At 35.0% G+C, this 25799-nt stretch overlaps 1 protein-coding gene across 3 annotated transcripts in view; it reads left to right on the top strand.

Annotated features, from left to right (window-relative positions):
• Window positions 1-249: 249 nt before the first annotated feature.
• Window positions 250-25799, top strand: part of Ndst4 (N-deacetylase and N-sulfotransferase 4) — a 300475-nt gene continuing 274925 nt past the window's right edge. For 2 of the 3 annotated variants that reach the window (XM_040751907.1, XM_040751906.1), the window contains exon 1: window positions 250-819. The gene's annotated coding sequence lies outside the window, so the exon portion shown is untranslated. The remainder of the gene's footprint in view (window positions 820-25799) is intronic. The other variant, XM_040751908.1, reaches the window with a different exon arrangement.

The raw sequence follows: 25799 nt of genomic DNA, 5'->3' as shown, positions 1-25799 counted from the left end.
TTTGGCTGGCAAATATTCACATCAGAGAGCCCCATCAAGAACTTTTATTAACCAGTTACAACAGTTTATAGTGTCATAGCTGCAAAGTGGAATGTAATGATCATATTTTGCAGGAAATATTCCAGCTGTACAATGAAAGATTATACAAATCCTCAAGGAGCATCCAATCAATCAATGTTGTGTGAGAGAAAGGCAGCCAGTAGCGGAATTAGCTTCTGCTGGAATGTGTTCATGTGTACCATGCCACTGACTGGATGACATCACAACAGCTTCAGGTCCTTGAAAGTCTTGAGGATGATTAGCTGAAGGAATTGGCTATTTCTACCAATCATAACCCGGCAGAGCTGCCTTCATAGTTCGGAGATATGAGAGAAAGAGGGAGGGAGGGAAAGACCGACTCCAGCTAAGCAAAAGGCGCAGCAGCAGTCGCAGAAGCAGACAGTAGCAGCTGGTATTCCGGTGATTAAATAGTTCTCATAGCCTTTTTGCTGTACCCAGTCTGCTCCCTGGTGTAATGCTTGTGTCCGAGAAGGAAGCTGCATTTTAACGGTGTGCTGAACAGAGGTCTGAATCATTCCAGCTGGCTGCTTGTTTTGAAAAGGACAATGTGTGTATAAATAAAAAGACTGCTGGAAGAGTTCAGACACCAGCACTGGAGCTGAGGAGTGCTCCGGGAATCCTGTTGAGGCAGATGGCACGAACTGAAAGCTCCGCTAATTAACCTGGAGCCAAGTAAACCTGCATTCTGGATATCTCATTTTCTAACTCCGGATAAATTCAAGTTAGCAAAAGAAAACTAATATTGAGATGCTTCTCTAGGTAAGTTATTGCCCTAATTTGTTGGAATTGACAATGACTGGTTATGTGTAGCATAGCTTCATAAACAAGTTAAACGCACTAAAGTTTTATTTGTGAAAAATTTATACAGAAGCTGATACTTTTAGAGCCAAATTCAATCTTCCTTTCTGGAATGTGTGTACATACCTATCAGTATGCTTTGTAGAAGTTATATTTGCCCTTAAATAGGACATACTGTCCTGTTGTAAAAGAGGAATTGCAACAGCATTTTTTTTCTAAATGCTTACCTGACATTTATACCCAAAACATCTCCCTTGGTAACAGGTTAGTCCTGTTTCTACTGAGATCACTAATTTTGCAAACTCAACCGTCGTGGTAACACTGTGGCGACTGTATTATATGTTGCCTAGGAAGTATTACTAATTGCCCAAGATGAAAACTCTTCTTGAGACCTGAGATTTACTATGTGTTCTCTGTCTTGATTGCATTCTTGAGAGAAACAGCTGGCACACACACTTGAAACTGTATGACACAGACATTACATTGTTTATAATGAAATAGATGTCGTCCCCCTAACTCCTATTAGAAGTGAAAACATCTTAGGGTAAGATGTGTCATATTCATATCCTAGATTGTGTAAAGGACAGTAATAAACAGCTGAATGCCATACTCACACATGCTCCAAAATCCCTTACACAACACAAGTTGAAAAACAGGAGATGCTTAAAGTTGATTTTAGTTAGTGTTTCCAGTGTGTATGTCAGAAGAAACTGAAGTTTAAAATATTAGACACTTACTTCGTTTTAACTTGTTCTAATTATAAAATGATAGTTTTTAGTTTCTGTAACAGTATCTAGAAGTGATGTGCTGTTTATTTTGTTAATTTTGTTCTGAATATTAATTAACTCTGAGAAAGTTTCATTGGTTCATAATCTGTCTTTCAAACTCTCCTCTGTGTGCCTTCATAGTGTATTTTATCAGAATCTATTTATTAACTTGACATCATAATAGTTTTACTGTAAATTATCTACCAAGATAATGATGTATTTCTATAAATCAGGCTTACGTTGTATGCTTTTTTGTCAACTTAATAGTTAAAGTCCCGTGTCTCTTGTTATAAGAGGAAACTGGTGAAGACAGAAGTTACTAGAATTACTTGAATTTCTCCCAAACCAGGAAGCAACAATTTTCCTCTAAATGGTTATAATGGATTTTGTTTAAGATCAAAATAAATATTTTAATCTTTTTTCCAGAATAGTGCCAATTAAATATATCCAGAAACATAGGTAGTAATGCATACTTTGTATTATTTGTTTTCATAAAGCAAGTATAAATCAAGAATACCAAACCACTGGCCAGAAGGATCTAAGCCTCTAACCAACACTCCTAAAACCTAAGTGTTGAATAACAAAAATAACCTTGTCATTTATGTTTGTCTCAGACCAGAAATAGACATTTGAACTCACAATGATTGATGCCATTTTCATTAGCAAATCCTCTGGCAACCTTAGAATGCTAAGGCTTCTATAACACGCACATGGTCAGGGGAAGATTTGGGAGAAACCTTGTGAGAAAACTGCAATGTGTATGGCTTTCCAACTATAACCTGAAAGTCACTCTTAATGGGAAAATACATGTAAAATTCAGGCATAAGTTTTAAGTAAAAGAAATGTTATAAATAAAACGATTATTTGATTATATTTTATTTTTAACAAATCAATGAGAAGTCAATCTGAATATAAATATAGACATCATAATTTTGCCTTTAAATAACTGAAATTAAAAATAGAACACATGTTCATATGCAATAGTCATATATGCATTCACCAGAGAAAACAAGTCTCATATTTTGTCTGGCATGAAAACTGTTATATCTGATACCTACTCTTTCCTCATCCAAGGAGGTTTTCCATGGTCATATTAAAGAATACCTCAAATCCTTAATTAATCTCAACACTAGAACCATGGTTTTTTTAAATACTAAATAAATGTTTCTAATCCATACAAGAATTGTCGCCAAGAAACATATCTGTGATCTTTTCCTACCTTTTTTATGAGTAGGAAAGTAGCCTGTGAGAATAAAATCCCATCATACTCTATTTCATTTAGTAGCAACTACTCAGGGAGAACAGAGAAGTGTTTAGCATACTGTGCTCAAACTAGAAGTCTCTGGCTGATGCTGCCTCTCCAGTTTTGGAAAGCAGCTGGGGAAACTTATAAAGTGAAGCTAGAATATCAGCTTTGGCTGTCAGCCAAGCCTGAGGAACTATGCACCCAGAAGGCTAATTTTTTTTCTGGGCTGAAATTTATTGATAATATATTATGTTTTAAGTCTAGCCTGTAAAAACTGGAATATTTCAGAAGTAAATATATTATCAGACTAAAGCAAACCTGCAAAGTAACCAAGGTTTCTTCTTCATCAAAGTGGATGAATGAAATTATATATATATATATATATATGTATACATATACATATATATATATATATATATATATCATAAGACCCATAAAACACAATACACCCTAGGAAGTAAAGGAATCATTAAATGCTTTGTCCAATGACTGGCTTAGAATGGCAGAGAGATCAGAAATACTGTTAAAGGTTGTGTGCCAAAACAAAGAATTTCAAGGTTTTATTCAAGCAACCAGCCTAGAAAATGTCCAATAAAATACAGATACCAAACACATTCATGGTGTTGTGGTTAGACAAGAAAGGTAAACTCTCATTCATTATGCAGCCTAAATAACTAGCAAAGGAAGATGTTATGTTGTCTGTTGTTTATTTTAGGTTCACAAAGTGAGAGAAGCAGGTCAGGTGCCAGACATCATGCTATTGCCTTCAGCCATCACGATGTAACAGGCAGACAACCTTTCCTTAACACTTAAGAAACTTTCAGCTATCCTGTTATACTGAGTGTCATGTGCACTCTCCTCTTGACTTGTCTTCTTAAAGTTTCAGCACTTAGAGCAGTTAATGGTAATGTAGAACTTATATGCATGCAGTATGTCACCAAGCTTTCTTTATTTAATTCCTAAAGGATGATACCACTGTTTAGCTTAGACAAAATTTGTCTTTGAGCAATAATATTGAATTGGTAGATTTTTTCCCAAACCCCAAGACATCTGATAATTAATATCAAACTCACTGAAATATTGGATGTTTCTAAATAGTTTTTGAGATGAAAATAGTTTTGAAATGAGAAGAGTAACTTCCTCTACATGTCTACTTGTAAAAGGTTCTACAGATATCATGTGATGCATGTATTTTCTTGTCTCATAATAATATATCATATCTCTTAGTATAAGGGTAATTCAGTCATAACGCAGGCTATAACAAAATAACTTACATGATGACAAAATCAATAATGGCTTTCTTATGTCTGAGTTAATATATATGTAGATTTTTATAAGTCTTTTCAAAAGAGGTAAGATATTTTGTGAACTGTAAGTGAATAATCATTATTAACTATTTGAACCTAATGAAGTGATTGTGAAACCACAAAGAGTTAAAATGACTTCTGGCCAAATGCTTGAGAAATTCTTTGATGTATTCAGGATATTTTTGAAACCAAGATAGAAAATAACATTATTAGGTTGTGGAATTGAGGTTTCTGTCCTAAAATAGTACCATACTAATTATAAGAACAGTTGTTTGAAAGATTTGAAAAGTTCAGTAAAGAAAGCAGAATTTAGCAAAGTAACAGACATGATCACGTAGTATGAACACCCCATGTTCCTAAGTTAGAATTACCCAAACTTTTAACCATCGATACTTAACAGCTTTGGCTTTTTTTCCATCCTTTTATTTTTTTCTTGCAGGGCTTGAGCTCAAAAACAGGGCTTTTCTACGTGTATATTCTAAGCAAGTGGCCTACTACTGACTTACCTCTAGTCCTTATTAAAATTATTTAATAATCTTTGAGTATAACCATGTAGAAGTTGAAAGTCAACAGACAGAGTTCAGTATGTTCATGCAAAAAAGCAAACGTAGGTACACACTGCCTCTAACACTTTCTTTGCTCACACTGTTTTCTCAGCTTTATTCCCCTTAGTCTTTCATGCCTTTATTCTTCATTTCCATTGACTCTGTTACGTCCCACATTTCTTTCTTCTCTATTTCACATTTGTCCTTCTTGGTTTCTTTCTGCACTCCACTCCGACCTCACTTTTGCCATGACAGGTTTAGTGCTCTCTGACATGACTTGTGAGCAGTTCACTCATGTTTAACAGGGCAGCATATATAATAAAGACCTGGTACTGTGAACATAGAGTAAGTGGCGACACACATGGGGAAAGCTGGTTAAGGCAGTCAGGAGGAAAGTAAGATAAAATGGGAAATTAGCACTGGAAAAGTAGCTCTCAAGATAACTAACAGCTACTCTCCTGCTATGTTTATAGGCAATTTGCTTTTCTAAACACTTTGTATACAGTTCTTTGTCCCCTTGCATATGCTCCCACAGCATATTTTCCCACACCAAATGCACTATAGAGTGAAAAACAAAATTGTAAAAGTAAATAATCATGATAATTGTTGTTTAGATATCCATTATTTTTCATTTTTATGTTTAGTAACAAACATAATAGCATTCACAATCAGCCCAAAGGCCAACCGCCATGCTAATGGGAGAAGATGATGAGAGGGAAAGATTGTACACATTTAGATAGTTTGGCTTGACTCCATTCCTGAATCAGAAATTCAATTGTAGACTGCTGATCCACAAAATTTGTCATATTTCATCAGACTTTTCTAAAGAGTTCTTGATGCACTGAATAGTGTTTCACGCCTACATTAAAAAATCATTTAAACCTCAGAAATAAATATAGCAGCACTAAAGACTAATACAAGGAGAGGAAACAGATGCAGTGGTGCATATGCTCCTAAGAAACGCATATAAAAGTCCTAATTCTGTTCATTACTCTAAAGTGTAAGTGAATAATTAAAATCACAGTTTAAATTTGATCTGCTTCTCAAACATCTTATCCTGCATTTATGTCACTCCAAGTAAGAGTTTCCATGTTCTGAAAAGTAAAGTAAATGCAAACACCTATGTGTAAATTATACTTATTAATTCATTTAAAGTATATGGTTCTTATATCTCTATTTGGAAAAAAAGTTTTCATTCAAATAAGGCATTTTGTTAACACCCACAAAAAAAGTTACTAATTGAAGTGGAACTCAATTTAGTTCTTAAATTACTCTATTTCTCCATCTTTTTATATTTTTCATTTCTATGGAATAAGAGAGACTTTAATTTTTGTTCAATCATAGCCATATTATTATTATCATGCTAATAAGTATTACTCTGTTTAATATATGATAGGTGCTATTTGAAATACTCAGACAAATAAAGCTCATTATCACAATGGTTGTATTCTGGTGGGAGAAAGAGAAGTAGCCATCAGTCCTCTAAAGACACAGAATTGAAGGAGGGGAGCCAAGGGTGTACATGAAAATTATAGATGGACCCGGTTAGTGAACACCCTTCCGAGAAAATGACCCACAGCACATCCATTTCAAAATGGGGTACTGAAGTCAACAGAATGATTATCTTTCCTCATAGAAAAATATGTGGTTAGTGCTAGCAATTTCTTATAGTCTGCCAGATAAAGACTAGATTTGTCTCTGACTATTGGTTATCTTTCCCAGTTCTGAGGATCTGCATGGAGGACTTCAAGCTAAGGCACACTTTGTGTTACTTCCTGGAGAATAGGAAATCCATGCAAAATAGTTTGAAATTTTGTTTCTATTCTTCTCAGTTCTAAGTACATTAAAAACTAATATCAACATTAAATTATTTTATTCCATTTTCTCTCTGTATATTTTAAAAGCTAATGATACTGTTGAAACTTAAGGGGTAAAAGTGCTGAAGTCCCTTTCCACAAATTGGTAAGAAAACAAAACAAAATTCCAAAAATATCATTCAGTTACCTGAGTGATGGAGCTAAAGAATGACCCAGAAGGGTAAGTATAATTACTGAAAATAGAAAAATATATATTACTTTCACCAGTGGCAAAGTACTTCAAACTCAGTAAGAGGTAAAACACAAAAAATTCCAAAAATATCATTCCATTACCTGAGTGGCAATTCCAAAGAATAATCCAGAAGGAAAGACATGATTACTAAATACAGAAAAAATGTATATTACTTTCCCCAGTTGCTAAGTATTTCAATCTCAATAAGAGGCAAAACTGTCAGTATGAAGGAAACAATTACCAATAAGTATGCTTAGCACAGATCTAACATCACATGGTCTGTCTATCAGTCTCAGGTTCCTAATGAATTATATTATATACAGTCATCTCTGGGATTCTTTTCTTCTACACTGTCCCAGGTACCATATAGTTCTATCCCAGAGCCGGCTACTTCATGATGCAATTGCTATTCTTGTGTTAATGCTCCATTCCAACTTAGCTAGATATTTTCAGTGATGAGAATGCTTAGAGAGTAAATAGAGAGCATGGCTTTGATCAATAAAAAACATGAGCAATACATGGGAGCCATGCCATGTACAAAGCACTGGGTCTTATGGTGACATTTGAAGAAAATTATGGATACATTTCTTGTGGAAGGTATAAGTGTTGCATTCTGGGATACTATCAACCCACAACATGAAAGATAGGAACAAGGTGTTTCTATATAGTATCAAGAAGTGGTACATCCCAGAAATGGATGAGATTCCACTCAATCAAATCTATCAGCATGGATTTGAAAGACTTAGAACAAAACAATTTCTGCCTTTTGTAACAGGTACATGATGGCTTGTAAGTTTTCTTACTGCTTTTCATGTTGTGATTTTAGCATAACAAACTTCCTGTGTAAGCACTCTAGATCTAGAAGAATGTCAAAGAAGTGGTATTATATAGTATCTAATGTCTTTGGAAATATGAGGTGATGAAAATAATGTGTATATGAAGATTTAATATTTTAATTTTAACATGGCATTTGTTGGTCTTTTTTTTTTTTTTGGTTTTTCAAGACAGGGTTTCTCTGTAGTGTTTTGGAGGCTGTCCCGGAACTTGTTTTGTAGACCAGGCTGGCCTGAAACTCACAGAGATCTGCCTGCCTCTGTCTCCCGAGTGCTGAGATTAAAGGCTTGCGCCACCAATGCCCGGCTTGTTGGTCTCTTGATACAGTTCAGTAACATATACCAAAAAAGACATTGATAAAAATAAAATCTGTGCTTTTTATGAAAATTTATTCATTCATACAACTTACTTGCATAATTTTGGAATGTAAACTCTATTAATTAAGACACAGAGTCTTGCAAGCCATACAAATTTGTTTTAAAAATAAATGTTAAAACCTAGCATAAGGCATCAAAACAATAAATTCTAGATCACTCAGTATTGGTTCTAAGTCTGGACATCCATTATTATGTATAAGTCTTCATAATATTAAAAAAATATTTCTGTGCCAATAGCTCAGGTACTATGAATGGGGTTATAATATGTACTTTGTAGAATTGCTAGAAGGTAAAATGTGAAAATAAAATTTTAAATATACTAGCAAATTTGAAGACTTCAGATATTTGAAATTAATGGAATTAATTTTTAATTGCAGGCATCAGCAATCTTGCTTTGACCTGTAATATAACTTTTGCTCCTCTTTAAGGTAACACTTGAGTGATTGAGTTGGCTATTTCCAACCTCTTCCCAATGTTCTTAACTTGGAAATAAAGATCTAAGGCAACTTATTGTACTCTCTAGCATGCTTATAGCAGTATGAATATTGATAATATAATAAAAGGCTCAAATTTCTGTGGGTTTCCCCAACATGGTCTTGACCCATTTGTACATCCCTCCTCCCTTTCCTGGATTCCAGGAGTTCAACTCAGTGCTTAGCTGTGAATCTCTACTTCTGATTCTATCAGCTACTGGATAAAGGTTCTAGGATGGCATTTAAGGTAGTCATCAATCTCATTATAGGGGAAGGGCATTTAAGGTAGCCTCTCCACTATTGTTTAGATTCTTAGTTGGAGTTGTCCTTGTGGATTCCTGGAGATTTCACTAGTGCAAGGTTTCTCATGAATGTGGGTGTCAGTTGCAGGACTTGGGCAGTCTATGGGGCCACTGGCAGTGAAACCAGTATGTATCCCTATTGCATGAACTGACTTATTAGAACACATTCCCTATGGAGGGATACTCTCTCAGCCTAGATACAGGGGGATGAGGTTCGGTCCTGCCCAAATGATGAGACAAACTTTGATGATCCCACCCTCCCTGAGGAGTGGATAGGGGGTGAGATGGTGAGATGGTGGGGGGAGTGGAAGGACTGAAAGGAGAGGGAACTGGGATTGGTATGAAAAATAAGAATGATTTTAATTTCAATTAAAAAGTTAAAAAGGGTAAAATTTCATTGATGAATATTTTAACATAAATTCATCTTGTCCTTGGAAATTAACAATGAAACATACAAAATAAACAAAGCAGAGCATAGATCAGAGTTAAAGCTAATAAGAAAAAGTTCCTAATAATCTATCTTGATTCCCTGGCATAGAGGAGTAGAGGATGTACATGGAAATTGGAGGAAAGCAGAAACCAAACCTTCTGAAAATGAAATCAGATAGCATGACAGAAAATGAAATGTTTCTTAGGTGGTCTGGTCTTCTATCTCTTCAGTAGATTAATACATATATTGGAAAGAAGATTCTTTCTAATCTTCTATTTATGTTGCTGTAGTCACTCAATGTAAACAGAAGACATCTTCCTTAACACCATCTCTTCACTACTCATACCAACATAGTTGACATGTTTATATTACTTACTACTAATATTGACCTGAACTGGGAGTAGAATGATAAAATTCTATTTTAAGCTTACCACATAAGCCATTTGTATATCTTAAACTTATCTCATTCTGCTAAAGGTTAAACAAGAGTTCGTTAACTCCTAGTGACCAAATATATCTTGAACACATATATCATAGTTTACATTTCATTATTGTTCATTTTCTTTACTAAGTAGAATTGCTAAGTAATGGTACTGGTATAGTGCTTATTACACTTAATGCCTCCACCATTAACTTCACTAACAGAGCTAGACTTCAGTTTTCAATTACTAATATAGGAACAGCTCAAGAAACGTCTCTGACAATTAGTAGAATTATTTATTTCCTTTGACACATTTAATTAACTAATTTATTTTACATCCTGACTACAGTTCCTCCACCCTTCTTTTCTCCCATCCCATAATCCTACCTTCCTTCTACTACCCACCCCATGCCGCCATCAATTCCTCTTCTGTTTCTGTTCAGAAAGAGCAGGCCCCTGATAGGTATCATCAACAAATCATGGTATATCAAATTTCAGTAAGACTAGGCACGTCTCTTGTAATAAGGCTGGACAATGCAATCCAGTATGATAAATAGGTTCCCATGGGCCAGTCAAAGCATTTAGGTATAGCCCATGCTCCCATTGTTGGGTGTCCCAAAAGTAGATTAAACCACGTAACTATTATAGGTATGTAGAGGGCCTAGGTCAGTCCCTTGCTGGTTCCTTGGTTGTTGGTTTAGACTCTGTGAGCTCCTATGAGCCCAAGCTAGTTGTTTTGATTTACATTTCCCTGGTGGTTAATTATAATGAACATTTCTTTATTTGTTTCTTTGCCACTTAACATTCTTCTATTGAGAATTCTCTGTTCAAATCTGTACCCCATTTTTTAAATTGGATTATTTGGATTTTTTGTATAATTTCCGTGTGTCCTTTACATATTTTGGAGATCAGCCCTCTGCCAGATGTGAGGCTGGTGAAGATATTTTTCCCATCCATAGACTAAACAATAGAGTTACTGAAATCACTATAAATCGCCTCTCAATAGTGTGTATAAGCATTATTTTTCTTTTCAAATTGAGAATGTTGTAGCTTATATTAATTTTAAGTAGGAGGATATTTTTAAATATGACCTCCCATGTTATTTCCCACTGATATTTCCCACAGTGTCATTGCATTGTGTAGTATGTAATAGTTAAATTAAAACAAAATATAGAGCAAATGTATGAAAATTAGTAAAAATAATGGAGCATGACTTCTGTGAATAGTTTTACTCAGATGGTGTACAGAAAATTTTTACATTGAAGGAAGACACAGTGGATATAACTATGTTAAAAAAATCAGCACAAAGTATTTTCTATTTTATTAAATTTCTTAATAAAATTATTGATCAAACAGTGAAAAAAGTATATTTATTGATGTTTAGAGAAGTGATCCAAATAACAGCAATGGTACAAGAACAGTTTTACATTATGAGGATTGTGTTGCCTTCATTATATCACTTTTCTAGGCATTGTACTCTTACCATAATCATTCCTTATATTTTTACATAATAATTTTGTTAACTAAAATTTGTATTTCCTTATACACAAAACAAAGAGTTAATTTAGCATTTGTTTTCAATTACCATTTGCTCATTTGGAAGTAATGAATGTTACATAAACATCTTCTTGATAATGCCACAACATGATGAAAAATGAAATGGAAACTCATTAGGTCTTCTTCTGCAGTGCAGACCAGGATTCAGTTATACCATTCAGATTGATCTACATTTTCTCTGGGAAATTTTATATTGATTACTGTAGATGACTTTACATAGCAATTCTGTGGTGGAGAAGTAATAGTTGAAATTTACTTTAAGAGGGAGAAATCTTTAGTTAATTCTGATGCTGGCAAGCTTCATTTATAATGATAAAGTAATCCATAACTTCAGAAATAAAATTATTAAAATAAAGCTTGTAGGAGATTTCAAATAGTATTACAGGAATTTGTAAGTACAATTATAACAACATTAGAAACACATGGAAATCATGTAACAGAAAAAACAATAAAAACAAATTTACTTCTGTAGAGTGTTGTCTTCATGCCAGCCTGGTGCCAGAGCTGCATCAGTCCCAAATGAACACACAGGATGCTATATTAATTATGAAGCTGTTGGCTGTTTGCTTGGTTTTTTACTGGCTATCTCTGACTTAAGTATTTAACCCATAATTGTTAATGTAAGTATTTCTCTTACCGGAGAAAGGACCCGGACCTCTTACTTCTATGGTGGCTACATGATGTCTGCCTTTGTCTCTCTTTCCCAGAATCCTCCTCAACTTCTAATCCCACTATCTTGCTTCCCTATTGGCCAACAGTGCTTTATTGACATATACATAGTATATCCCCATCATCTCCTCTTTTCTGTCTAAATAAAAAGAAAGGTTTTAACTTTAACATAGTCAAACTATGTTATCAAACAGAACAGTTATCAAGTAACAATACAGTTATACTATTTTGCCCATTAACATTTAGTAAGATTTAAAGAAGTATTTTATTATCTATCCTATCTGTGTGAGTCTAAAGTCTTATATGTAACTTATCTTTTATCATAACTAAGGGAAACTATGATTATAACTATCTGCCTTCAACTCCATGGAAAAGCACAAAAGGATAATATATAAACACTTGGATTGACAGAGACATCTTGCTGCCTGGACAGTCACCTGAATTTCCTCAGTAATGTTGGGGCATCCATCTTCAGCCCATAGGCCACAAATGTGTCTGGAAGACTTCTCAGCAAAGCAGGAAATTTCAAACTGTCCATCTGCATTAGCAGACTGTCATTAATTTTTCTGTGTTCTGCAGAAAGTCTCATAGACACTTCTATGAAGCAGGAACCCTGAAGGACTGTTTGAGTTCAGCAGTCATTTTCCTGTGGGTCCTACATGTCCAGTTTATACAGCAACAGTCAAGCAGTCCAGGCAAGAGCATTTCTTGGCCAAATGGCTAATCTTGCCATGTTGAAAGCCAACTCCATAAAAAGTTTCTTCGATGCCCATCTTCCTCTCAGACGTAATTGGTGCTGCCAGGAGCAGACATTTCTCATTGTCAAGAAAAACCCTAAGCCATTTTAAATGCCATTTTCTGAAGGTCTTTGAAAGGTTTGAAGACTATCTATCTATCTATCTATCTACCTATCTATCTTAAATAATTCTCTGTATATCTAGAAAACCTAAGTTACTTAACTTTAAGTTCTGACTATTAGAAGTAACTATCTATAGTCTGTATTTAATTATACATAATGTTTTAAAAGATTAGTATAAATACAATACTTAATCAAGAGAAGAAATATACATATCACAAAATTGACCTTGAATTTATATCAATAAGTGAAAAACCATACCCATACCAAGTATTCATTTCCATACAATAATTCCACTTTTGCCATTAAAAAGAGATTGGTTATGATCATTGACCAATTATAAACAACCCCATTCAAATGAAAACAAAGATTTATAAACAATATGGGAATTTGGACATTGCTCATTCCAAACTGCTTCCTGTTGGAAGTGGGCGCTGTTCATACCATGGGGATCATGACAAAACACAGATACCTGTATAAGTACTTATATTGGGGGTCTATAAGGCTGCATCATTTTAGCTGTCTTAATTGTTGGAACACTTGGCCCACTGCTTCCAGGGTTCATGGTTCATCAAACCACAGAAGCCTGGAAGGAATCCACAGCTTTCCATTTTCTGTGTAAACACAAATAAAATATCTTTTCCAAAGTAACATAAAGTAACTTAAATTTTGAAGTCAAGGCATTTTTAAAAGATATAAGTTGAATTAATTTAGCAGCATTTATAATGAAGTGTACTTTAGCAGTTGTTCACAAAACTGAAAAACACAATAGCATACAGAATCCAGACTCTCTGTGTATTTTCCATCTTACATGGCTTATATTACTCTTTTTCTTTTACTTTTATTTTTTTTTATTTCTCTGAGACAGGGTTTCTCTAGAAATCTGCCTTGCTGTGCCTCTGGAGCAAATCCTACTGGCTTGTGTCACCACAGAAGGCTTCTCTCTTTTTGGTTTTTTTTTCCTTATGCTGAGTCAGGAAGACTCCCTTAAGTGAGCCATGTGAATCTGTGCTTGTCTCTAGCAAATCAGAGCCCACCTGAGAAAAATGCTGCTACCAAAAAGCCATGCTTCTCTCTGTTCTTTTGTTTCTAAAATCCCTTTTAATCTTTTGTCATGATCCCAATCCTGACAACTACTTGTAGAGTGTTGTCTTCCTGCCAGCCTGGTTCCAGAGCTGCATCAATCCCAAATGAACACACAGGATGCTATATTAATTATGAAGCTGATGGCCTTTTGTTTGGTTTCTTACTGGATATCTCTGACTTAAGTATTTAATCCATAATTGTTAATGTAAGTATTTCTCTTACCAGAGAAAGGACCCGGACCGCTTACTTCTATGGTGGCTACATGATGTCTGCCTGTGTCTCTCTTTCCCAGAATCTTCCTCAACTCCTAGTCCCACCTATTTTGCTTCCATATTGGCCAACAGTGCTTTATTGACATATACACAGGACTTCCCCATCATACGTCTATAATTTGCATTCTAAGAAAGATCTATGTGATTTGTTTGGATGAAACTCCTATATTCACTACCATTATCAACTTTTACACTCCTTTCTTCATTTGGAAGTCATGCGGTTTCTATATTCTGGCTTCTTTGGTCTCTAACTTTTTAGAGACTTGGCTACACTAATACAAGAGCAAAGGGAGTGATTTATGTTTTCATGGCTGCCAACTTCCATAATAGTCTGCTGAGACAATTAACAAGGATGCAAATCAATATACCTTGAAACAACGATTTCTGCAGATGAGTATTGAGCTAGAGGAATGCAATCTTTAATTGGTGTCAATCATTTCATTGCCATTGGCTATAAGTTAGACGAACTTCAGTGACTAGAGACAGGTGATAAAAAATCAGACACTGCTGTATTTAAGTAGGAAATTGCTCATGACATTCCTATTCCACTCCTGGATGGAAATTTACCTTTCTGTTTCAAGTCTCCCATCTCAAAACAAAGCCTCTTATTGTATTTGAGAATTTAGTCATAATATTTTATTTATTATTTGAGAACTTTACATCATGCATCCCTATCACAGTTACTTGCCAGTGATCCTGGATTTAAATATTCTTTGCTTATTCATTCTATTTTGTTCATACTATTTCATTTAAAAATTTAACAAATATACTTAGTTTTAGATTTAATTATGTTGTTTTTTAATAAAGTGATTAGGCAATTTCTAGCATTCTTAAAATCATTGTCTAATGACTTCTGCACATGGGAATTTTCTTTCTCTCTGAAAACTCACAGCATATTTCTGAGGGATCTCATTGGCTGATAAGTTTTTGTTCCTTAGGACAGCAATATCATCATTTTTATTAACTCTTCCCTTTCTATCTCTCCTTGTACTCTCCCAGCTCTTCTCAGCTGGCTCAGCAGTTCTGCCTCAACTTAATTTTACCATGATGTCACTGTGTTTTCTAGTCTACCAGAACTCTCTTTGTAATGTGAAGTAGAATACTTTTTGTATCTCTGGATTCAAACACAGAATCAGACAGTTGGTTAGAAATGTCTGCAGCTCTCCTTTGCTTCATCTTTTGTATTTCTCAACTAAGAATAACCTATGTAATGCTATGCACCAGAACCATGGTGTGTGTCTGTCATCTTGTTAGCCACTGTCTTCTTCATGATATTACTTGGTTTTGTGAGTTTTTCCTTACCAAGGATCTTACAGTTTTATCTTGAGCTTTCTTCCCACATTATCAGCAACCTAGTTTCATTTCTTTGTTCATGTCTGCTTAGTCTTACATAAATATTACTCCTTCATTCTCAGTAAATGTTTTCCACTTGGGTATAACTGTGTCTTCCCTGTGATTTCCCTCATCATCTGGTGCTCTAGTTGAGACAAGAATTATTCAAGGGAGAATCTATAAATTACTGGGAAAAGCCCAATCTTGGGGTGATTCATGATTCATATTTTCCTTTTGTACAATCAATCAACTACTAATGACACTTGTGTTTTATTTCAGTGTTGTTACAGGCTGTATAAGTATACTCCTGTGTGTGTGTGTGTGTGTGTGTGTGTGTGTGTGTGTGTGTGTGTCTGTGTGTGTGGTTCAACCATCAGTTTGCATGCTGCATGCAGACACATACTTGTGGATGTTTAGAGAGGACAAATTATGGGAGTAGGGTCTCTCCTTCCACTGTGTCAATTCCAGGCATCAAACTCTAGTTTTCAGGATGGCAGTAAGTGCCTTTGCCCACTGAGCTAACTTGTTGGCCCTTAAACTATATCTATATGACCAAACAAAAATAATTTATGGGAGAGTATTCACAACCTTATCCTCCCTGAAAGCAATGTAAATCTCTTACCGTCTTTGTTTCTTCCTAAAATAAAAGTCTTCTTGTGCTCTGAACAGGACCAGCAGATCATTACGATAGTCTCAGAAAAGGGAAGCAAAAGAAGGGAGAAAGAAAAAAACAGGAAGCAGAAATGAAGAATGTGTTGTCATGGGGATGTCTTCAGAGTAGCTTGGGGTAGAGAAGGACTGAAAACAAATACTCTATTTCAAGACTAGTGAAATGGATTTGTGGGTAAATGGATTTGCTGCATAGCCTGACGCCCCGAATTTGTCGTGATCTCAGTGCTTGTGTTTACACACATATATGCAAATAATGCACAAAATAAAGAAATTACAAAATAGAGAAGTTTAATTCTGTTTTGTGAATTAGAAGTATTCAGAATTTAGGAAGTTCTAACTAAAACCTTGCGTATATAAATCCCATGAAGTATTTCTTGTTTTCATCAACAGACATTAATTTTCAGAGAAGTTTTAAATTCTTAAGAAAATTATTCAGAAGATACAGTTGCCCCCAAGTACAGTCCTCTCAATGATATCAGCCTTGATAATAAACCCAGAGTGACACATCACCATGACTCAAAGTGCTTCCTGGCTGTGGAAGTTGTGTTGTGTTACAGACGTTATAATGGTGGTATAAAGTAGACTACTTTCCCTACTCTATACACCCCATATATCCCCAGTACTCTCCTCATTCCTTCCCATCTCTGCAACTCCTAATCTTTCCACTCTTGTTATACATTTGCCTTTCTCAAATTTTCTCATATGTAGTAGCCCAAAGAATGTAGCATTTTCATATCAATTCTTTTGCTTAGTAACATATATTTAATGATCTTTGCATATGTTTTGTAGCTTCACAAATCATTTTGCTGCTGACTAGCAGCCCATTGTACAGATTTGCTGAAGTTTACCCTCTTATCTATAGGAATGCTTCTTGGCAGTCTTTACATTTTGTCAACTATAAATAAGGCTTCTGTTAAACATCCATAGGCAGGACTTTGTTACTGTAAGGTTTAATTAATTTGATTTGAAGCAAGAAATATCACTTTTGGAAGAAAAATTAAGACTACTGTTAATTTTGTCAGACCCTTTTAAACTATCTTCCAAATAATCATATCATGATTCATTCAAAAGCAACGAAAGAGACAAACCATTGTTTCTTATCTTTCTAGTATCTGGGGTGGTTAGACATTTGAAGTTAGGGTGGGCAGTAAGTGGTAAGTTGTGGTATCCCATTGCTTCTATGTCTTTTAACCCCAGGATGGGTAGGAAGTGGAGCACCTCTCAGTTTTGGTCATCTTAATGTGTTCATTCATGAAAATTCTGCTTAGTGTCTTTTTTCCCCTTTAAGTTATGTTGTTTGCTTATTGTGAAATTTTAAGAATTACTTGTATGAGATTTTTAAAATATCAGTTATGCCTGCTCTAAAATATATTCTTATAATACGTACCTTTTATTCTCATACTTGACAGTGACTTTCATGGAGCAAAATTTTTGTCGAAATAACTTACGAAGTCCTTATTTCATAGATTGATGTTGAGTTCCAAATTCACTGTCAGAACCAAGGCCATGCATTTTCATCCATTTTGTGTTCTAGGAGTATTATACTTTTGCTTTTTACACTTACCTTTAGGCAAGTGAACAATATGTTCTAAAGTGATCTATGATCCATTTGAGTTAATTTTGGGGAAGTGTGTTTGGTCTTTGTACACAATAATTCACATGTTCCTGTTCAATTTTTCTGGTACCATTTCTTGAGTAGAATATCCTTGCTCCATAGATTTGCTTTTGTTCCCTTGTCAAAGAATAGTTTTCTTCAGGGAGTTTGTTTAGGTACTCACTATTCTCTTCTATTGATCTTTTTGTCTGTTCTTTCAGTAGACACTATCACAATTACTGTACCTGTCTAGTGGGCTTTGAATTTTGTTTGTTTCCATTGTTCTTCTCAATACTGAATAGCCATTATTCATGATTGCTGGACAGTGCTGCTGATCTATAGAAACAAGCAGGGATTGAGAACTATGGAAAAACTTTGATAAAATAGTGAGCTTAAACCTACTTGCAGCAGGCTTTAAAAAAAGTGAACATAACACTGCAAAATATTTTGGTGTACAATGGAAAGGAAATGAGTGATGGAATACAGGATGAATGATACATGGTAAAAAAACAATCAAATACTCGTGTGAATAGTTCAGTGAAAGAGGAAGATATTACTGCAGCTCAATGGGGTGGGGCAATATCTCTTAGCACCATCTTGATCAGGTAAATTGAGCAAGAAGGACTCCCTATTCAATAGATATATGAGTGAATACATATAATGGGGACATGCATGTCTTGGATACATTCTCTTACATGATCAGCAGAGGAGGGTGGCAAAATTTGAAGATGGAGGAAAATAAATGAAACAATAGTCTATGTTGGGAAGCTGACTAAATTAACCAAAGTATACGTACATGAATGGTAGAATTAAGGGGCCATCTAAGGCTAGTGATCATGAATGTAAGCAGCCTGAGGTGTTTCTTCTGACCTCAAAATCACAAGCACTGTTTTGCTGAAATGTAGAATCAAGATGAAGTTCTTGTTTAGAAGAAGAGTGACTAATTGGGTAAAGGTTCTGATTGTTTGTGAAATGTAAAAACAAAACAAAAATAAAAGGGGACCTGGCGGTGGTGGTGCACACCTTTAAACCCAGCACGTGGGAGGCAGAGGTCACACAGAGAAAACCTGCCTCAAAACCCAAAAACATAAACAAACAAACAAAAAAAACAACCAAAAAAGGGAAAATGATTCACAGGTGCTCGGATTTTTCAATACTGCTAAGGTTGGGTTGATAAGTGAAGTGACCTACTACATAGGGGACTGTGACTTGGTAGTACAATGTGTGACATTAGTATAATAAACTACCTGTAGATAAACATTCATTCATTTTAATAGAGAGATTGGGCATATTACCACAGGACGCAGTGGTAATATGTTAGGGAAAACATAAGAACATGTAATGATAGGACCCCCCAAACAGAAGTACAGTGTTGGAAGGATCATCCACAGAGTTACTTTAGTAACCCAGTTACTACACAAGAATTGGTACATTCTAAAAAGAGGAAATTTTGAAAAATATTCCAAAAAGTAAACTGTAAAGAGCTGTAAACAAGTCTTTGCCTGATGACAATTTAGGGTTGGCGGCACCAAAGTTCAATTGTTCTGTTTTGAATGGCAAGGACTTTATCATGTGAGCCAATACCCTAGCCACCACACATTTATTTATACTTGTTTTTATAAAAAATTATCTCATTTACTTTAAATATGTTTAATAATAATAACAGAACTATCTATTTGATGCTTTCTATAATCTTACTGTGCCTGGGTTTGTTTATCGTGTGTGTGTGTGTGTGTGTGTGTGTGTGTGTGTTGAAAGAATGAGTAAATGTGTGCTGTTCTTGTTTTGCTGATTTTCTTTTATTCTTGAGGTAAGATCTCACCATGGAGTTCATGCTGGCTTGAACCTTTATTAAGTAAACCTTGATGATCTCAAATATTTCCTTTCACACCAGTCTCCTGAGTGCTGTGATTTCAGGTGTGAGTCATCATGATCTTTTAAATTGTTCTTATACTTATTTTTTGTATTATACTGATATTTTGTTTGTTTGTTGTTTCTTATGTTTGAAGATTAAGCCCACAAAGAGCTTCATACATGCCAGTCAAGCACTCCACTCCTAAACCAGATCACCAGCCTCCACTACCACTAGTTTTTATATTAAAGTCTAAAAATCTCTTCTCTCCCTCTCTCTCCCTCCCTCCCTCCCTCCCTCCCTCTCTCTCTCTCTCTCTCTCTCTCTTTCTCTCTCTCTCTCTTTCTCTTTCTTCCTCTCTAATTCTCATAGTATGAATACTCACCAATACCTGAGATCAATCAATAATTTCAACTTCATCCTAAAACAATACGGTGTTCCTATGATGGTTTTATTCTAGTTTACATTTTTCTTACTACATTTCTTGCTACAATTTTGTTTACAATTTTATGGAGTATTATAGGTAAATTATATCTAAAGAAAAACTCAATGAACAAAGAGAAAATTATCCTATTATATTTGTACACATCTTACTCAAGATTATTCCCTACATGACCAATAATGATACATTATCTCTCAACTCATATGTAAGACAGCAGCAGATGAAACAGTATTTTCCTGAGTCTAAGATAATCAATAAATTATAATGGAAACACATCATATAGAATCTACCCAGAGAAGCAGAACTTAGCATCCTAAAATCCTATTTACTAATAAATTATAGTACCACCTTGAACAGAAATGTAGCCATGTAACCACAATTTCAAATTACTTCTTGTATGGTTCTTGCTTCATACCTGATAAGTGGGTTGTATGATAACCTACATCATAGAATACATACTTTTGTGTATGCATTTTATATTAATTTTGTCCTTATTACAGAGATTTAAGATTTCAAGCATTGTTTAGAAAACTACTAAAAAAATGGAGATCAGCTAGATGAAACAGTATTTAAACACACCTGCCACCAATGCTGACAACCAAACTATGCTTGAACCTTCCATTCACCACAGGCTGGAAGAAAACTGACTTCCAAAAGTTTTTTATTTATTTTTTATTTTTTGGTTTTTCAAGACAGGGTTTCTGTGTAGTGCTTTGGAGGCTGTCCTGGAACTCGCTCTGTAGACCAGACTGACCTCGATTTCACAGAGATCCGCCTGTTTCTGCCTCCCGATTGCTGGGATTAAAGATGGGTGCCACCAACGCCTGGCTTGTCCTTTGATCTATACTTACAAACAATACTGTATGGTGCATGCATATCTGTGGTGCAAATACACACACACACACACACACACACACACATGTCCGTGTACAAATAAATGAATAATAAAACTGTTTTAAATATTTTATGTTTGATAAGTTAATAGACCTAGAACTTTATATCACTTTTCTGGTTTCCTAAACTTATTGCATGACATATTCAATACAAGAAAAAAATCAATTTTATGTTATATATTTAGTATACTAAGAAATATAGATAAACTTTAATTTGGAACCAATGTGTGAGTAAATTCATTTCATCCAGATTAGATTTTACCCTTGTTCCCTTGGGAAAATCATCCCGCTCCAGAAAGATCACACAAGTTACTTATATGTCAGGCAAGTTCTGCATTAAAAAAACAAAACAAGAAATCTGTGTGAAAACAAATGCAAATTCAGATGCAGAAAAATCACACAATTGATATACAATTAGTTGATCATTGCAAATGTGTGGAATAAAATTGACTAAAATGTATTAGATATGAAGTTAAGGCTTAATTGGTGTTTTAATGTTAAAATTTCCTGATCTCTCCAAATTCCAACAGAGTAGTCTTTGAAACAGAAGTTGCCTTCACTCTATAGATTCATTTCATTAGTGCTTTTTCTGTCAAAAATCATTATATGGAGAACAGGTATGATTGGTCTATTCTTGTAACAAAAGCAAGAAAATATTGCCCTCTTGTGTTGAGAGATTTAGGAGACCCAAAGATTTCTTAGAAATAAGTTCTTATTTAAAATTTTTTATTTAATTTATTTATTTTGCATATGACCATATTTCCCCTCCCTCCTCTCCACCCATTCTCTCCCCACTCTCAGCCCTGCCCTGCCTCAAGCCACATATCAGTAATGAGACCATTGTTTTCAAATACTGCTAACACAAATGCCAAACAGATGTACTATCCTTCTTTTATAGAACACTTATGTGCCATATTGATTGGACTGAAAAACAATTATTTCATTTTAACATTTTGCTTATTGTTTAATGGTATCATTTATTTCCATCATTGTCCTATAATATATAACTTCACTAAAGGTAATATACTAGGTTACCTCCTACATGTTTATAAATATATTATTTTATTACCAAAATAATTTTAATTATTAAAACTTAAAAAGCACACTGTGGAGTTGATGCCATTATGCTGATGTGGGTTGTTTTATAGGTGTTATGAAGGTTGGCTCTGCTTAGTGAGAGTCTAATTTACTTTTCTGAAATCCTGCAAATATACAAAACAAGGAAAAGTGAGAAGTACATTGGAAAAAGATCCCTAGAAAATAGCATAACTAGAGAGTTTATGATTGAAATAGAAAAGACAAAGCACATCTCATTGCATGTATGGTAGACTTAGAGAGACTTAAAACAATTCCTAAGATAATAGCTACACTTAAAATTAGGTGAGAGTGTAGATCTCATTTTGAGTCTTCAAATAAAAACTAGATTCTGAAGGAAAGTACACCAATATAAATACAATTCTAATTTCTCAGGATCATAGGTGACACATGGAAGTACGAATAGAGACTAGTTAATGACAGCCTGCATGTTCCTAAATCTTTCTTCCATTAATCACAAAAGGAATCCTGTCAGCCTCTTAAAGATATTGTGTAGGTAGTAAACTGGGTATCCTGGCTTTTCAACATACCTCTAATATCACTGCTTAGACCTCACTGTGATATCCTAAAAAGTCATTGCTATAGGTCTCCCTGTGGATAACCAATGTCCTGTTACAATAATGATCTTGAGATGGCTGTATGTGTGTTTGCTATTTATAAAGTACTACCTAGTTACAGGTGTCATGGACTGATGATAAATACAATTTAAGGTTATATACAAATGTACCTATACATCCATAACATCTGACAAAATCAGACTTACCAAATGTAATGCATGCAACAAAATAACTTAGAGACAATTTGGTGTGGTATTTTGGTACAATTTTCTAAAGCATAGACTTGATTATTATTGTAGTGAAATATACTATAAAATGAAGCACTATTTTTATTTAGCATAATTTCAGATTTACTGTTTTTATAATTCAGTATTGGTACATGCTTGAGGGAAGGGAAAACATCTGACTCCAACAGGAAAAACAATCTACGAAGTAGGATATAAAAATATGGACACAATTTCATTAGTAAGTACCACAATTTAGCTAAAGAAATGTTTAGGGGTGTTCCAAAATAAAATATAGGGACAGCATATTTCAAAGAGATTAGGAATAATGTTAGTCAGTAAATGAAATAATTTATAATAGCATAGTATTTTATTGTTTGAAACAACGTCATAAAGCTAATTCTTGTTTCAAAGTTGTTTGCCTATGTTCTGTCAGGTGCTTCTTTAAATAGCATATCATTATTGCAGAAAATCCAATAATACACAAGGTAAAAGATAGGGGTAAACAATGAGTTTGTGACCACATTCTTAAGTATGTGTCAAAGAGGATGAATATACATACGAAAACAGAAATATAAACATTCCTAAGGAGCCTATGTTTGCCAGTGACAAAACTGCATATTTGATCTGTTCTTCTATTATTCTCTCCATAAGAGATGATGACATTTAACATTTGAGCTGAAATTTATGTAAAGAAAGGTTGTTACTGATTCTGAGGTGTGTGTGTGTGTGCGCGCGCGCACGAGTGTGTAATACTGGATAATCTACAGAGTGTTGAAGATTTCCCTCTGAGTAAATTACACTCCTTACACTCCTTACTTTCATGTATATGAAATTTATCAACTGAATTGTACTGTGCAGTAGGCTGTACCATGAGAATGCAATGGAGACATATAAAACAATGAGCTTTTCTAAAATCATTAGGTCTCATCCAGACTAGATTTCTAAAAATGGGTAACAGTAGACGTTGCCTAGAGAAAAGAGAAATAACCCCTCACATTCCACAAATGCAAATGATTCACATACCTGGTCCAAGAAGAAGGTAAAAGAGATTCACAACAGACCTTAACAACATTCTTTCCAAAAGTTAAGTTCAAATGTGAAGAAAAATGTCAATGCTCTTGTTCAGAGGAGATGAATGCAATAGAAAGTACAAGGAGTTAAAAATGATTGACCTAGAAAAGATTTGAATACTCTACGTAAAGCTGCAACTTGAAATAGAAAAAATTAAAAAACACAGTTTGAAGGAACACTGGAAATAGAAAAGCTGGGAAAACAGTCAGGTACTACAGTGGCAAGCAAGACCAACAGAATTCAAGAGATGGAAGAGAGAATTTAGGTGTTGAAGATACACTAGGAGAATTATTCATTGACTAAAGAAAATCTTAAGTCCAACAAATCCCTAACACAAATATCCAGGAAATATGGATACCATGAAAAGACCAAACTTAAGAATAATAGGTATAGAAGAAGGTGAAAGACCCTTCATAGTGTCTGTTCCACTATGTTCATAGCAGCATTATTTGTAATAGCCACAACCTGGAAGCAACCTAGATGCACCTCAACTGAAAAGTGGATAGAGAAAATGTGGTACATTTACACAATCGAGTACTATTCAGCAGAAAAAAACAATGGAATCCTGAAATTTGCAGGCAAATGGATGGCACTAGAAGAAACTATCCTGAGCGAGGAAACCCAGTCACAAAAAGAGAAACATGGCATGTACTGTCTCATATATGGATTTTAGACATAGATCTGGGGAGTGCCACCCTACAATCCCATAGCCAGAGTGTCTGGGAAACAGAACCTTCATTCAGTGGCTGATAGAAGCAGAGGCAGACTCCCACGGATAAGCACTGAGCTGAACTCAGAAGTCCAGTGACAGAGAGGGAGGACTGATGACCACAGGGGTTAAGACTGGGCTGGTTTAACCCCCAGAAACAGCTGACCTGACAAGGGTTAGCTCTTGAATCCCAGACCCATGCCTGTGAATCTAGCATGGGACTGATCAAGACACCCTGAATATGGGTTTTAGTGAGGAGGCCTAGGTAATCTATTGAGCCTTGGGTAGTAGATCAGTATTTATCCTGGGTATACAATGAGAGATAAACTCTCACCCTGAACTCTTTAGGGAGGGTCTAGGCCCTGCACTGGATGAAATGGCATACTATGGACACCCCCATGGAGGCCCTCACCCACCCTGGGGGAATATGGTGATATTGGGGGGGTTGGTGTGAGGGCATGGAAGGAGGAGAGAGAAATTTAATTTTTGGAGGGATTTAAATTTAAATAAAAAATAAAATATGAAAAAGAAACCCACCTCACAGGGGAAGAAAACATATTCAACAAAAATCACAGAAGAAAACTTTCCCAACCTAAATAAAGATATACCAATGAAGGTGCAAGATGCTTACAGAACACCAAATAGAGTGGACCAAAAAAAATCCCCGTGACACATCATAGTCAAGACCCCAAACATATGGAATAAAGAAAGAATATTAAGAGCAGCTAGGGAAAAAGACCAAGTTACATATAAGGGCATAGCTAACAGAATTACACCTGACTCCTCCATGGAAACTATGAAAGCCAGAAGGTCCTAGAGAGAGATATTCTACCAACATTAAGAGACCACAGATGTCAGCCAAGACTGCCATACAAAGAAAATCTTTCAATCAATACAGATGGAGAAAACAAGATATTTCATGACAAAACCAGATTTAAAAAATACGTATCCACTAACCCAGACCTACAGAAAATTATGGAAGGAAAACTCCAACCCAAGGAAGTTAACTACAACCAGGAAATCATAAGCAATAGATAATCACATTTAACCAACAGGCAAAAGAAAAATTGGAGGAAATCCACATACAATTCCACCAACAACAACCATTCAAAAATAAACAAGAATAAGCTATCAATGGCAATTAATTTCCCCCAATATTAATGGTCTTAACTTGCCCATAAAAAGACACAGGTTAACAGAATGGATTTGAGGACAGAATCCATCATCCTACTGCATACAAGAAATACCCTTCAGCTTCAAAGACAGATGTTAATGGTTGGGAATATTTTCCAATCAAATGGACCCA

This window comes from Mesocricetus auratus, unplaced genomic scaffold, assembly GCF_017639785.1.
Source record: "Mesocricetus auratus isolate SY011 unplaced genomic scaffold, BCM_Maur_2.0 Super-Scaffold_100009, whole genome shotgun sequence".
NCBI classification, from domain to species: domain Eukaryota; kingdom Metazoa; phylum Chordata; class Mammalia; order Rodentia; family Cricetidae; genus Mesocricetus; species Mesocricetus auratus.
This window is presented reverse-complemented; position numbering and strand designations above follow the sequence as displayed.